The sequence below is a fragment of the Anomalospiza imberbis genome, chromosome 4 (assembly GCF_031753505.1).
Source record: "Anomalospiza imberbis isolate Cuckoo-Finch-1a 21T00152 chromosome 4, ASM3175350v1, whole genome shotgun sequence".
Taxonomy (NCBI): Eukaryota; Metazoa; Chordata; class Aves; order Passeriformes; family Viduidae; genus Anomalospiza; species Anomalospiza imberbis.
This window is the reverse complement of record NC_089684.1, coordinates 40,848,151-40,864,927: the sequence shown is the minus strand read 5'-3', so window position 1 is coordinate 40,864,927 and position 16,777 is coordinate 40,848,151. Positions and strand designations below refer to the sequence as shown.

Sequence of the window (16,777 nt, the reverse complement as noted above, 5' to 3'; positions counted from 1 at the left end):
AGCTACTGGTGTTTTGTTGGTCATGGATAGTGTTTATAGTAATTTAAAGCATTTAATCATTTACAATAATTAAAAGACTGCTAGGAAGAAGAATGGAGGCCAAGGAAGATAGAATATGGGGGTGTTTCCTGTGAGAAGTGCCAAGAGCTCCAGCAGCAACCTCAAGTTAATCAAGTTCTGCAAGCACTGGTTTGTCTGGAAGATGGAGTGAATTCATGTCCAATAATGCAAAACTTCCCAATGAGTTCTTAATAAAACAATGAGGATTTTGTGCAAAAATCAATGACAGAATATACTACTTTTTAAGCAAAATATTGAAATAGGACTTATATTCAGAGTGGTTTTTAAACATTCGAGATTTGTTTGGGAAAAAGAAAAGACCCTACTGATTTGCATGTGGTATTTACAGTGAGTGGAAAAAGTGACAGCAACATTATGGATGAACTTGCAACTGTTGCTATTAAAAAAAGCAAAGTGTGAAAATTGGTTTCAACCCTTCTCTAAGGTTATTTTTGCAGGGTTAGTTAGATCCCTAGTGCCTGCAATATTAGTGGGAGGGAGAAGGGGAAGTTGCCATGTTTGTGAGTGATCAGGATTCTTGTTAAAAATGTCTCCATCTGCATTAATAAAATGCACATGCTTTTATTGTGCTTAGAAACCCTGAAAATGGCAATCATGTGGGCATGTCTCATGGCTGGGGCTCTGTAAGGTATAAAAAAGTTCGCCAAGTACTGATCCTCAGTGCCATCCATCAGAGGATCCAAACATGCATTAGCTCTTCCAACTAATTGGTGTTGGCCATCTTGCTTAAAAATTCCACAGCAACAGTTTCTATAAAGGTCTGCCTGTGACCAAGTTTGCAGAATCATATCCCTTGCTTTGCATAATTCAATAAAAGTGCTATGACTCAGCTATGAGTGATCTTATGTTAATAACCACATTGAACTTTACCTTTGAGACTTGTCACACTGGAATTTAAAATTAATCTGTAAATATTTGTTAGGTAAAAAACAGTTCAGCATTACCTTATGGATGTTTACCACTGAAATATGTCTTTGTTCCTTAACTGCTTAAATTGACTTTACTTAGCTTCTGCTTTTATTCTTGGATTTAGCCTGTTTTAATGGTTACAGGGCTATTAAATTGTGAAGTAGCTGTGATCTCAATTTTCCTTTTTTAATCTCCTCCGTGGAGATCACAAAAGTCAGGTCAGCACTACTAAAAGAACATTGGTCCTGCTGAGATCCTGAATCCAGGCTCTCCTGCTCCATCTTCTGGTACAGAAGTACCTAAGGAAACAGTACTCCCACAGCTCATTTTACCAGACATAATGTCTTGAATAAATAATGAGATTCCAGCAAAAATGAGATTATTACTCATAATATACGGCAACATCTGGGTTGGTAGTTACTTTATTGCAAGACAATTTTCTCTCCCCAGTTCTCACATATTTTTTCCATTTCTTCTAATCCCCAAAACATAATGTAATTAGTCTCAAAAATGATCCAGTCAACAATGACTAGATAGAAATAATTTTGGAATTATATTCAAGATTGAAACAGACTCAAAAGAAACCTTAAAATCTTCTGGGATTCACTTACTACAGATGTCATGTAAGATGGACAGAGTCTGAACAAATCATTCCACTCTGCACCAGAATAACAGAACCCACTGAAAACTTAATCCTTGACTCCTTAGAATTTAAATTTTCAAGGCAGTTCTATGGGTTGAGCCACATAAGTCATAATGAATATAAGTTATAATGAACAAAAGAAGAACAAAACTCTAGAAACCTTATTCTTACTTCCTCTGGTAAACTGCATATGTAAGTGCTGAATAAACTGTTCCACTGCTACAACAATTCAGTGTTAAGCAAAATGAAAACAACACAGGAAAAGGCAAATCACTTGGTTAAACCTGCTTCAAACCCACCTTGTTACAGCAGTGTGTCACGCATGCTCTCTTTAAGATTAGCAAGTGCTTTAAGCTGCTGCTGTTCACACTAATAGGGCTTGAAGAACTGGAGCTCAAAAAACCACAAAGGAGATTGCCCTCAGTGCAAAACAGCTCCACTGTGTGTGGCTTTCTGACACAAAACCAAAGGAAATATTAATCCCCAGGTTTTTCAGGACTTGTAAAACCTGAGTCCTTAAAAGCTGAAATCTTGGAGGTTAACTTTGGAATTCAGTCATTCTGTTAGCCATTTTCATTATTTGTCATATTTGAAAGTATTTCTAATAGGCACCAGTATTACAGTATTTCACTATTGCTGCAGCTGCATTTATTTCTGCTATTTAAAGTCATTCATAAGAGGCACCAGCATCACAATATTCCAGTGTTGCTGCTACTGCCAGTTTAGTTTTAGCAAATTGGTCATGCTGTCGAAGCACTGAACTGTGCTGAATTTCATCATTTGGCTGAGAGTCTTCCAAGATGCACAGCAAGAGACATCTGAAGCCAAGTTCACCCCATCGTTTCACCTCTCGTGCTCTTGCCCAAACCATTGTCACATGAGCTACAGGAGCAGCTGCTGAACTGGAAGAGACAAGTGTCTCTCTTACCTGCCTCACTAAAATGATTTGTGCTTGGAGGTTTTGAGTGAAGATCATTGAAGCATTGAAGATCACAAAGAACAACCATTTCTAGATCTGTCCAGGTAGATGTCATTTTCTTGATGGAGGGCATTTTTCTGTAATAAAGAGTACAGAGTTCCATAACTTTAAAACAGTATTTCAAGGCGGGGGGGGGGGGGGGGGGGGGGAGGGGATGGAAAGGAGAGTTGGGAATATTTTTATTTAAATAAAGCTCCCATTGTTTTTGAATTACAAAAAACATTTTTTAGTTATGGCTTCTTACTGTGTTGCAATGGAAGAAGCTAGCTCAGTAAACCATTTTCAGTCAAAAAAATCTAACAGGGAAAATTACTGAGAGGAACAATAAAAGCACATGAAACAGTGGGTGAATGCTTCAATAGAACTTAAAGGAAGACAACTTTTAAAAATTGTCTTCTGACATATGCTGTACAGTCACACCAAACGTGAAGCTTTAATGTGCTAGGGAGTTTCATTGCTCCCTGCCTTCCTCTAGTTTACTACACATTGAATTATTTACATAAACCAGAATTTCTTCCACAAGAAAGGCTTGCATGGTACTTCAAAGCCTGAATAAATCAGGGACTTCAGCTTGGACCTATGAAAAGTCATCCAAAAAACCCTTTCAACATCTGGATTGTATTACCTTGTCATTCCATCTGTCCAGCTGAATTATTCAGCTATCCACAGCAGAAATGCTAGACAATGTGTCTCAATGAAGATGTGATTTTTCTCAAATGAAGAAAATTTAAAATTCCCAATTTGGCATAGATTATCTCTGCATATAAATTATGATGCACTACACCCTAATCCTTGCTATAGCAGGATGCTGACTTCAGCCTGGAAGTCTTCATGTGGCACCCTGCAGGAATCAGCTGATTTCCTGTTAACAGGCTGGAAAGCCTTACAAGAACTGGTTTTGGTGGAAAATCTTCTCCAGTGTACTCACTTGTGGGCTTATCCAGGTCAGGGATCTTAGTTCCCTCTTCTTTGAGGTTCAGCATCCAACCACTTGTCCTGCTCTAAGAAGAACAGAAGAAACATCTGCCTACAGCAGGGACTCTTCTAGTGAGCAAAGCCCAAATTCTATTCTTCAGGAAAAAAAAATTGAGCAATTAATGTCTGTTCAAAATTTCATCCTTGACTACTGAAAGCTGTAGAGCAATTTCTGAGAGAAATGGGTCATGATCTAGATGCCCATGATTTATATGTTTAGAGTGAAGGTTGAGCTACCCCAGCCTAGGCCTCAGATGTGGGCCTTGGAGGCCTGAAATCCTGTGGCGCAGTTAAGAATAAGTTTGTGGCGCAGTCAGAAATTATGTTAAGGTATAACACAATTTACTGAGCTATCTAGGTGTGAATTAGTATAGGTCTGTAGTGTGAAACTTTAGCCACCTTAAGACAGAAACAAACAATGTTTGCTTGCCAGTGAGAGTGTGCTCACGATTGTAAACTATCTGGAAGTATATAAAAACTACTATCTGTAAACAATAAAGGGAGAATGTAGGATTAACCACATTGGTTTGGATCTGCGTTTGTTCCTGTCCAGCCACCCTTTTATTATTAGTCCCTTTCAGAAAACATTGCAAGAGTATGTATACATTTAAAAATGGAATTGTCCTAAATTAGAAGCAAAAATAATTTGACTCCATCACCATTTTTCTTTGCCCAATCCTGAACTGGAGATCCAAGCAGCTGGGAAAGCATGGAGTTACCTGGTGTGCTACATTAAAGTGAGAGAATCTCTTGTATCTTCCCAAAGTAATAACACAAATCACACAGAAAGGCATTCTGAAAAAAAAAAAAAAGTTGTTAGAGGAACACAGGAGACCTTTATTATCCAGCGAGGCAGGTAATACGCACTTGACTATTTGCAAAAAAAAAAAAGAAGACTGTTTTTATACAAGATTTTACTTATATATTAACTATCACACATTTTGCAAAACAAAAAAAGATGACAGAAAAGTAAAATCCCAAATATTTCCAAGATTTAAACAATGGTACTATTTCTGAAATGGGAATCTAGAGCTGCACCAGGTGAATATCGCCATCTTCCTTCCTTTACTTTGATCAGGGAATTTGCCACATCCTTTCTTCTGGGTTCATTCAGTTGGAGCTTCTGTTTGTACATTGATTGCTTTTCAACAGTTTGGGATTTACACCAGCCCCTCAAGAGAGAACTGACAAAAAAGTGATGTTAGTTTTTAAATGCTTTCTAATTGTTTCTATCCTCACCTGAAAACATCTGATCTCCTTTACTATGATCCAAACTCATTAAAATTGGAACACTAAATAATGTTCAAAATATTGCATTTCACATTGCTAAAGGCTCCACTACAGGTACTTGACTCATACTTCAGACTGTAAGTAAACAAATAAATAAATGAAGTCTGGGACAGGTCAAATAAAGACACTATGGCTTGTTGCTGGTTTTTATTTTCAGCAAGACATAGATTTGGAACAGGCCTTTTATTAAGGAAGAGTTCCTAGGGGAATTGACTAACAAAGTATTTACTACTTACCAGTGCATCTCATTGATTGCAGTTTTTTACAAATATAAACCATCATTTTCACTACCACATGTGCTGGTTGGTCACGTTGAGACTGAAGAACACTGCAAGGCTAATTTCTCCTCCAGCCTCCATTATTTTTATGTAGCTCAGCACCTCCTCATCCTTACTGAGACTTGCTGCAAATTTAAAATCCCCTAAACAGAGCTGAGAGAGAGTATTGCAGCAGTGTTTATCTGCTCTAGCATTGGGCTTCTCGTTACCCTAATTCCACAGTGCTGAGCAACAACTCTCATCTTGTGGGCAGGTAATTGAGCTCTATGATACATTCATTGATTTGCAGGGGAAATACAGCCAAAGCTGGTTGGAAAAGCAAATTATTCAGGATCTTCACTCTGCTTGCCTTTCAGAGCTACCACTCTAGGACCACTGAAAGCCTTTGCCTTAGCTCATGTCACTGAAGCTACAATTTAGTGTTTGTCCAAAGAACGTTCACATTCTAAAATGAGAGTGAGGTTACTGTGCTTTCATGAGTTATAAAGGCATAATCGAAGATTACTACTGATTCTTAAATCAGGATCACTCCTCAGCACAAGGACTATTTAGTGGCAAGAGCTAAGGCAAAAGGCAAAATTCAAGGAAGTGTTGCTGATAAAGTGAGTTGTGAGTTATACATGAAAATGTTAACAATGTTAACAATGATCCAGTCAGAGCTCTTGCCTGCCTGTGATGCAGTGCTGCAGCTGGAAACACCCAGAGTGCCAGAGATCCAATCACTCCTGAGGGTCAAGGCCTTTAAAGCAAGCACTGTTGTTGCAGGATCAGTGAAAGACAGGACAGAGACAAAACTGATGGCACTGCCTCGGTGCAAGCAGAACTTTCCCAGTGATAAATTTGTTCCCATCTGGTCCTACTTTTAATAGTCCTGGTTTCAAATTCCTATTTTTATCACCTTCTTATAAAAGGCATTCTTACTCAAGTGAATGTTAGAAGTGTTTGCTTGAATGAAACAAGCAATTGAGTAACATCTTCCCTCAACTGATTTTGCAAAAGTTGTGGTTTTGTTTTCTTTCCAATCGCATGGGAAGACAGGATCAGGGAAGGAAAGGGAAAGAGCTGGCTGAAAGGAGGCAGCTGATTGTCACCTGCAGTAGCCTCCTGACCTGCTGGAGCTCCCAGGGAAGAGGACAAGTGCTGCATTTGCCATCAAATCTATAGAAACCACAAAAAAGGCAGAAGGACAAACATGATCCACCAAGGCAGCAATCCGTGGCCAGGAGCAGTGGAATCAGCAGCCAATATCTCACTGCTGGTGACAGCTCACCTGCAAATTTCCACTTGAGCAGCTGCTGGGGAGCAGAGCTTGTTCCTCATTGCCATGTCAAACCATAATAGCCACGCTCCTGCTGCTACTCAAAGAACAGGGATCAGCTCTGGGCGTTGTTAGGTTTTACATAGTTTCCAATTTCAGTCCTAACAGAAGCCAAAATGGAAAATATCACAGATAATAGGACTTTAAAATAGAAATATGCAAGAATACAGTGTTATACTCATGTTACCTATTGTTTTTTACAGCAGAGCAAAGTCTTTACAAGACACAGAAATACATATCTTTTTTCCTCCAATCAAGAAAAAAAAACTGTCTTATAACCTGTAAGAAAAGTCATAAAAGCAAAGCAAACTGCTTCCTGTAAACAGATAATGTTCGTGAAAAATTCAGTTTGGGAAGCATAAATATTTAATTGCCCTGAGCATGTCTTAGAAGCTCAGATTTACTCAAAATAGTGTCAAGAGCAAACAAAACTGCAAAACAATCTCTTTTAGTAAGAAATACCTTGAGAAAAAGAAGTATTTTCTTATCATCTTTCACTTTATGTCTGAATCTTGTAACTCCAACTCCTGTAACAGCACCAGTGGGGAGAGAGACAATGAGCACTCCTTTTGTTATTTGACTGACTGCAAGGGTTTGACATGTATAATACTAATATAAATAATTTCATCTCACAGGGTTCTGTTAGAATTACAGGCTGGTAGCTTTGTATATGCTTAAGAAACAACAAGAAACATCTTGAGTAGTAGGACAAAACCTTCATAAAAAAACAGTGTATATGTACTGCTAAGTACCCAATATACATATATATACACACATATAAATGTTCAATTTCCCAATGCCATGCCTATTAGGAGCACTTCAGAAAACATCTCAGAATTGACCACGAGACAGACTGCTAAACTTCCTGACAATTACTTTGACTTCCTTAGGACTGAGCTGACTGAAAATTCACTGTCCTGGGTCCACTACTCATGGCTTTGTCCAAGGCAGTATGAAACCAGAGAAAAGTGGATTTCTTCCAGGTCAAAGTTTGTAGCATATCTGTGTGTTCTCTCAGACCCCTGGTTTGGAGAAGTATCTAAACTGGATTTCTTTACACAAATACCTGAACTGAAAAACAACAGGTAATAAAATCCCCTCCAAGAGCCCATGTTTTGTCCTCTGGTGAGTTTTCCTGACACTGGGCCAAGCCAGTTAGATGTTATTTACAGATAATCATATAACCATTGACCAAGTTCATTTAAACTCTTGAGGGGTACTCATGTAACTTTCTTGCACTACACTGTGCTGACAACATTTTCATTGAGTACAAGATACAGAGTTACCAGAGGGATATCCACCAAGCCCTGCGCCCAGCAGCAGCAGGGAATTCAGGAAGCAGGGGTTGTTAGAGCACAGGGAGGAGCCCCTTGCACTGCAGCTTAGAGGGGCTGGGATGCACTGTTCTAAGGCATAGCTAGAAATGGATGGGAAAACACCAATTACATTTCAACAACCATTTCCTGTGTTGCACTTCCATGGGAAATGCAATGATTAGCTCTGCCATGCTTGGAGTGACTTCAAAGTCAACAGCAGTTGACAGAAAATAACCAGAATACTGCTTAAAATACAAAATAGTTATCAACATATTCCAAATGTTTTTAACAGAACAGATGATTTGAAGATCACAGCATAATGGCCGAGTCCCTGGATGATTTTTCCATCTGACAGAGCAGCCCCACACTTTGTGGTCTGACACACAACTCAGCTTCACACTGCATTATCAACCCTTTTGTGGCAGCAGAGATATTAAACCAGTCTGAACACACTGATGTGCAGGTTCACTGTCCCTCACGGTCCCTTCAGCCATTCCTTGAAATAAGAAGCATTCACCATTCTGCCATATACAGGGGGGAGTTTGTGGTGTCTTGCTGAGAGGTTTAAGAAATCTCTCTCTGCAGGGAGCAGTGGACTGCCAACACAGAGAGAAAAGTTCAGATGTTTGAGAACAGCAGAAAGTCTGGTTGTCTCATTGCATTTAGCCTGAGACAGAGATGATAAGCCCCAAACTTCTTGCAATTACCAGGATAGAAGGAAGAAGTAATGGGACAAGAAATGGAACCAATGCAACAGCATTTTAACCTATTCTATCCAAGTGTTATCACTCTTCCATCATATTATTCTGAGCTGAACATGAGTATTTAGCTGACCTTTTGGATACCAAAGGATAAAAAAGCATTAAAACTTCTTGTCTTTCAATCACAAAGACACATCCAGTTCCTTGTCTGGACATCAGGGACAGTTCCTTTAGCCTTATGCTGAAAATTTTCCCGCCAAACTCCACCAACACACATTTTCCCTCAATCCTCTGTTCTTTTTCTCCCCAAAGACCCAAGAGCTGGGATCAAATGAAGCTTTTCTAATGTTCCTTGCTGCACAGCTCATGACTGAGAAAAGATAACAGTGGAGCTTAGATGACATTAACCTTAACTTGAATTTACAGGGAAACAGGGAAGGAATTACATCCCAACAATAGGATTTGGGCTTCTAAATCTGATCTAGCAGGCAAGTGCTACAGTTACTGTCTTCAGTCATCAAGCTCAAAGTACAACAGCCACAAGTATCTGGAGCAGCAACTCACAATCCATGAGTCTGGGGAAAAATAAACCCAAAAACATGCAGCAGCGCCAACACAGAGCAACTGCACAACTCCCAGGAAGACCTTTGAGAGCCCTCAGACTCCCACACATACTCCAAGAAATCTGCGGATGCAAAATGTTCTGCACACTGTATGTAAAGACCAATCTTCATCTGTGGGGGATTTGTACTATTTAAGTCCCAAATAAGCTACAATTATGGCATAAGGTGCTGATTTCTTTATGACATGAAATGAAGAACTACTCCTTTGTCTTGGAAGTGTTCTGAACTAATTCCATATTTAAATATGGAATGCTAAAACCATATCTGGGCTGGAGGATGCTAAATGCTCACAAGAATATGAACAAATCTTACAGGCAGGTGTCCAGTACCACTGCAGCTCTAGCCCCAGGAATGCCCCTAACACAGCTGAAAGAGAGTTCTTCACCTTGCCTGTTTTACTGTGGAGATTACTTCAGTCTATTCCCAGTTCTGCACTCTGCTGTAAAAACTGACCAAAATTGGTCACCACTACAGAGTCTGCAATCTGAAATGCAAGCCAAGAATTAATTAAGCATTAGGAAATAGAACAAAATTAGGACAGCTATGGTCACAATGTTGGGATGCAGTCTCAAATATAAGCCATTTGACCATTGGGATGGCTTCCTTGGAACATAACAACAGTGAGGAGCTACAGGAAAAGATTTGAAGGAAGGTGATGAAATCAGTTTGCAGAGATTTAGAAAACTAATGGTGAAAACAGCTTTTTTTTTTTTTTTTTGCAGCAATTAATAAGTGGATGATGAAGAAGTCTGGTACCACAGGTCTTCTGGAGATGACACTAACATTTAAATGACAAGTGAAGGACAGCTAAGCCACAAAAGCACCCAGGAAGAGAGGACAAGACCCTTTCTGATACATGACACCATGAGGAGGCAAATTTAAGAGAGCAGGGAGAAGAATGTGTGATGAACTATGATCCCTAGCAGAAAACCAGAAAAGCAGTAGAGGGAAGGAGGCTATATCCCCTGACACTAAGTAGAATAAACAAGTAGAAAACTTGATCTATACTGTCCCCACAGAGGTAGGAAACACCACATGAGGAACTTTTTCCTTGCAGAAAACATGACCTTGTGTTTCTTCACAAGAGTTTTCATTCATATTGGAATTGGTCAATTAACATTAAAAATGTAAAAGGAAAGGCTATAAAATCTGCCTCTAGGATCATTAATTTTTAGTCTTTTCTTTTAAAGGCCAAACAAAAGCAATGAACCAATTTGGTCACAGTCCCTCTTTGAGGTGTGGGAGCTTCATAAAAGCAACTACCTTTCAGAGCCTGAAACACTAATATTAACTCAGCATCCGGTGCAGAAACAAAGCAAAATCCTGTAGAGGCTGTCCTTGCAGGTTTTGTTCATGCAAAGCCACTCTTAATTCTGAAGCCAGTGAGCATGTGCAGACATGAAGATATTCCTCTCCACAACCATGTTCAAAACAAAAACAGAGGCACTGATTAAAGCTGAGACTGCACCATGTTCTTATGGGAGGTGTTCCTTTAAAATCCCTTCATTGTGACTTACCTCGAGAAAGACTTGAGAAATAAAAAGCAACTCCAGCTTTTATTATTTCCATGACTACTAACTTCAAAAACATAATGACTGGCTTTTGGTTCAAGCTCCACTTCATCTTAAGACATTCAGCAGCTAGATTGCAGCGTTATCTAATAGCACCACAGCTCTGTCTGCTGTTAAAGACTGGATGTGAGGAAAAAGTTCTTCATCAAAAGGGTTGTCCAAACATTTTCAGTTGCAGAAATTTTAAAAGCAATATAAACCATTTGTTAAAGCAGTGAAGTTATCTGTGATGGGTCATGCAAATCTTGCCCAGGTACACAACATTTTCACTAAGATTTAGGAAAAACTAACTCTCAACTGCCCTAGCACCCAAGCTCTCAAAGGCCATTATATTTACCAGAGTCTCTCGTGAAAACACTCTGGTAGTGTCAGACCAACAAATTTGCTCTCTGAAACTTGAGTGAAAAAAGTGTTAAGAATTCAGCAGGTTTTTTCTTTTCTATTTCTTGAACCTCATTAATTTCACTTGGGGTTAAAGGACAAACACTCATTTTTTAGTCTTTCAAAAAGTACTTCAAAGGAAACCTATTTTTTTAAATAAAAATAAAATAATATAAAGTCCTATTAATTTATTTTCTTTTTGTGACTCAATATTTAAAAAGTACTGATGTAAACAGAGGTTTTATCACTCCATATTATGAAAACTCATGTATATTAACAATTAAAAATGAATTGCAATAATCAACGTCTAAGAATATTTGCTGTCCCTGTTACTGTAAAAGAACAAGTATAAATTTTTTCTCCAAATAGAATTTTAGTGGCTATTTTCCAGTTTGATTTCTGCTGACCACAGATGCAGAATAAACCCAGGCAGCAGGATAAATAATTGTGGCTGTTTCTCCAGACAGATAAAGACTCATGATCATTAACAGTAAACAATAACTGCCAACAATACACATTTAATGATACTCATAAAAACAATTGGCCATTGTGAAGCTCAACAAATTTAAGACAGCTTTGCACTAAATTGGTGGTTGTGCATTTAAGAAGACAGTATTTCACTGAAGGACAGCAAGTGATAAAACAGCCACTATCTCCTGATTCTGGCTGTGTAAAAAGATCATTCCTGAATCTGAGCATTCCGGTTTTTTCCTCCTGCATATTCTCCAAGGGATTGCCTTGCCTTGCTCAAAAACGTAATGGGGGCTACACTGGCAGAAACACCCTGCAAATAAAGCAAAACAAGTGCATGTTATAATTGCCAATTCTGCAACCAGGCAGAGCTATGACTAAGGCTCTGTTCAGGGAGCAACTCTGCTCAGTTTTCACCACTAAGTGTGGTCCTCAATGCAAGAAATTACTTTTCTCCTTCCCACCTGCAGCACACACGGAGCAGATGGGTGGAAGCCGATTGCTTTCCTTGGAAGGCATTGGTACTGAGCAGCTTTCAAACTGGCTCTGTGCACATCACAATCAGACCAAAGATTCACATCCAGGGCAGGACTTAAGCATTCCTCAGCCCCAGTCATCTGCATGTCCCACAGTTACCATAACATTCACAGAAACATACTTCTGGAAGGAAAAATGGGAAGGGGTGAATTTTTAACCTTAATTTTTCTTAAGCCAAGAGATGCCAGAGCAAGAAAATAATTAGGCACATCCAGCTCACAGTACAGTCAGCCACTGGACCATACATCAATTGATTTAAGATTTCAAATGATGACAACGTGGGTTTTAAGTCTGAGGTTATTTGTACCAACTGCTAAAAATCATCATTCAACAAGTGGTTTCAAAAAAGACATCTTCAACTAACTTGGCTTACTTTTCTGAAATCCACTGGATGAAACTGAACTTAAAATGCAGAATACAATTTTGTCCCAGGCACAAAAGCTGTGAAATTCTTTGGAGTTCTGCAGCCATGAATTAAATCAATAAATGAAATTTTAAAAATTAATAGATACTTAGGTACAAATGCATAGAAAAAATGAAATGCTACTTAAATGGAAGCATTGCCTTCAGTCACACCAACTTCAGATAAATGATAAGAACTGGAAAGTGAGGAAAAAGCATTGCTTACATTTAGTTTCAGTTAAGGTACACCTGAAAAATGGGAGTTAATTACTACATAAAAGTAACTTTCCTGTTGGAAATCTCAAGTCAAATGAAGTGCTAGAAATTAAAGTACCTCAAGGCCCTGCAATGTTAACATCTTTTCATTTGACTGCTGCAGTATTGCTCTTAAAAGTAATCAACATCTCAATCTTTTTGATCATTCTTTCTCTAAGCATCTGCTACCATGTTATCAAGGTCTTGCAGCATTTTTGAGCCTTACTGATCATCACTTGGCACATCACAAGTCAGTTCCTGTGGATATTTAAGTCTGAAGTGTACTCAGGAGAGAACTCTGGTAATGGTAGTTGACATCGGCATTTGTTCACAAGAGGAGCAACCTCACCAGACTCTTTGCTCCATAACAAACAAAATTGTTTTGAGAACTTAGGCTACCTTGAAAGAAAAGCATGACAAAATATAAATACTGTCACAAAAACCAGACTGGTAATTCAGCTCAACTCAAGCAATGAAATTCCAAAAGTGATTTTTACATCCCAAAAGCAAGAAAAAAAAAACCAAAAAAAACTGAATTTAAAATAATCTTCTTTACTCTTGATCACTACATTTAAAGCTACATTGAATCACATATGGCAGCTACAAATTTGATCTCCTCATCATAGACAGAAATAAATTTAAGGAGCATTCACACATCCAACAGAAAAGTAAAATACCTGAAACTGCCTGTGATCAGAGCCTAAGTTACAGCCTCATTTTACAAAAGGCTGCCAAAATTCTGTTAACATTCAAAGTCCATATCCCTAGTCACTAGGCAGCTAAGGGAATGAGCAAAACACTATAAAATGGGGTCTTGCAAAAAGCATGAAGCGGTCCCTTTGGTCCTTTTCAGCACTTGTTTTTGTAAGGATTAACAAAACTGGTGGTACATACTGTGCAAAACATTTCCTATGAATTAGCATTTATAACTATATATAACTTTCATAAATTAGTATAATTTTGTGTGTACAAAGATTTATTTCACAGGATTTTGGATAAGAAAAGCTAATAATCCTCATTTTCAATCAATATAGTAGAACACTAATTTATTGATCTACTTTGCGTTACTGGTTCTGTCTTCTAAGTGAAATTCTGAAAATTCTTCCCATGAATTTTCAAAGTATTCCTTAGAAAAGAGTTCCTTTGTGCTAAGATGTCAGGTGTGCACGATTGAAGGATTCATTCCACATGCTCACGAGCTGAGCCTTGACCAAATTAAGAGGTGGAAGGACGTGTTCATTGCAATGGAGAGACCTACATAACAAAACCCTGAACACAAGGGAAAGGTGCACAGAAAAATTACAAGTCCTTGCTGAGCCAAGACAGATAGAGGAGATAATTTTATTCAACAGATAGAAAAGCTCAGGTCAGAAGAGTGACCATTTCTTCTCAAGAGCAGCATCCATTGAACCACACAGTCTGCAGGTGGAATAAGGTTAAACCTTCCCAAAATGGGAAAAAGCCCTTGACTCTGACCTAGATTGTGTCATCATCTACACTTATCATTTACCATTTTGAAACTTGTACCCAAAGTTGTCAGTCTTAAACTTTGATCTCACTGACTGATTCTTTTGTTCTAATGATTTCCCATTATTTTACCTTTTTTCATTTCAGGCAGAATTCCTACAGATTTACCGAAAAAAAAAACCAAACTCCTCCTCAAAAACCAACCAACCAACCAGAAGAAAATGACACAAAGTTGTTTAGGGAGAAACATAAAATTAAGACTTCAGGATGTTATTTCCCTAACTTGAAAAAGAAGACAATAAAATTTACTGATGTCTATAACACAGAAGGAAACATTTCAGTCTAGATAAAGGAACTGGGTACATACAAACAACTACAGCTATGGAAATTACTCTGGAAGATGGTCCACGAGCACTGGGAAGTGCCTCACATCAAAGTTTTCAGTTCAACTAAGGGTGCCAATGACTACAGTGTTCTTGTGACTTAATTTATGTCTGAAAAATCACCACATTAGAGGAAATTTTAGATCAGGATAACCTCTCCTGGAAATGATCCAAAAGAATTGGATCAGGTGAAATGATCCTGCTGCAGAAATATTTCTGATTTCTAGCCAATAGAATACAGTCATATTCAGTGATGTTTTTAAAAAAACATGGACACACTACATTCACATTACTGCATGGTAACGTGAACAGCATTTCTCTTCATCTTCAGTATCTGTCACAGTAGCAATGGCAGGGTGAAATCAGCAAAGTGAAAAATACTGTCTAACAACTGGTGTTCCCCCACACACATGGGATACATGCATGTGCTGCAGGGAGATTCATCCTGAGTTTTCCACAGCCCCTGTAAATACTGTAAGCATTAGGCAACCCCTGGTCTGTTTCATGAGTGTTCTCAAAGCTTGTGACATTTGTTTATGTTTCCAGTAGATATCAGAAGGAGTGGAAGTCAACAGCAAGGAGTGGCACGATAGGGCAAAAATAACAGCACTATTGGCACATGAGAAATTAAAGAAATATTGATTACCTAAAAGATCTGAAATAGGCACCTTACCTAGTGCAACTTCCATACTGAGGCTTTGAAACAGACACTGTAATTTACAACTTCTAATTTTTAAGCGTTGTAGATGCAAAATTGTCAGACTCCCTCTCCAGAGTAATCACCCGAGAGCTATTTAGTATTAAAATTTTATACCATGGCCGTATTGTTTACAGTGTTTCTTTGCAGCAAACATCCCAGTTGTATGAACACCTCAACACAATGTATCCCCCACCACATGTAAACTGTTACAAAGAGATTTTTTTTTTTTTCTGTGCTAATTGTTTTCATCACATGTTTTCAGGAGTAGAGTGAATATGGAGTAAGATTTTACACAGCAAAATAAAGAATTCTAACACACAGTAAATCCTGGATCCCAGCCCTGAAATCCTATTTTATAATAATTTCTTTGGCTTTGGGAAGACATTAGGACAGCCTGTAGTTTACCAGAAATTAAACATTGACACTGGCAATCCTAGTTTAAGCAGCTGTTCTGCAGATGCAAAGGAAGATTTAGAATGTTCCTGGACAAGCAGCCTGAAAATTACTATCTCTCAGATGAATAACCATCAATACAAAACACACTGTTACAAACCTTGCATTTCCATATAACAGATCATGAAAACCCAGCTGTCCATTGTGGTTATTTGCCAAGCAGCCAGCCCAGCATACCACTTTACTACCTGTATTGAAGACATCCTACTAATAAACAATATTTCTTAGCTCTTTCATTCTGCCTGCACTTCTCATTCAGTCTGCCTGATTAACAACTTCATTGTTCAACCCACCTCTTTCAAAGTCAGTCATGTACATAACAAGGAGATTAACTCCTGGAAGTATAACTGTGTTCCTCTTTTGTATTTGGAGAAAAAAAAAAAAGAGCTTTAAATTAATGCTAACATTTTATTCTGCAGGGATTTCCCAAGTTAAGCATCATGTTTCTATGCACTTTTAATGATCAATATCCTGTGCTCTCAACAGCCAATTCCAATCCTGGTTGTCTTTTGGATGTCAGAAGCCAGTGGGTATTAAGAGATAAATTGTACTCAGCACTACTTTAGTCCAGCAAATTACATGAAGAATATGTTTGCAATTAAAATTCTCACAATTGAGTATTTGAAGTGAACACATTTCAGTATCAGCAGCAGCACTTGATGATGATGAAAAATCCACAATGGCATGGTACTATGTGCTGTATTATGCAAATGGATGCAGCAAAGGTCAAAGCTTATCTCAATCTCATAATAATGTAGTCTGCAGATAATATTTTTTTTACAGTCTGCTTTCTTATATTGTGCACCACAACACTAAAAGCCATTTTACTTGGGAATTTTCTTTTTTCATGTTGCAGAGAGAAATAATATCAAAGGTTTCCAATTTTCTCTTTGGGGACCGGGGGGAAGAGAAGGCACAATTATTTTCCATAGCAACACCAAGTTAAAATTAAGTACCAAAAATACTGCCTTTTAATTACTAAAATGCTGTTAAATTTTGGTGTTTAGGAATGAGATTTCTGTGCCCAACAGCTGCCTCACATTA

At 38.2% G+C, this 16,777-nt stretch overlaps 1 long non-coding RNA gene across 1 annotated transcript; it reads right to left on the bottom strand.

Annotated features, from left to right (window-relative positions):
• Positions 1 to 6,439: 6,439 nt before the first annotated feature.
• On the bottom strand, positions 6,440 to 9,556 carry LOC137473414 (uncharacterized). Its single transcript, XR_010998783.1, has 3 exons — positions 9,405 to 9,556; positions 7,775 to 7,890; positions 6,440 to 6,574 (listed from the first exon to the last, which is right to left on the bottom strand). It is a non-coding gene; the product is annotated as an uncharacterized lncRNA (long non-coding RNA).
• Between the last annotated feature and the right edge of the window lie 7,221 nt (positions 9,557 to 16,777).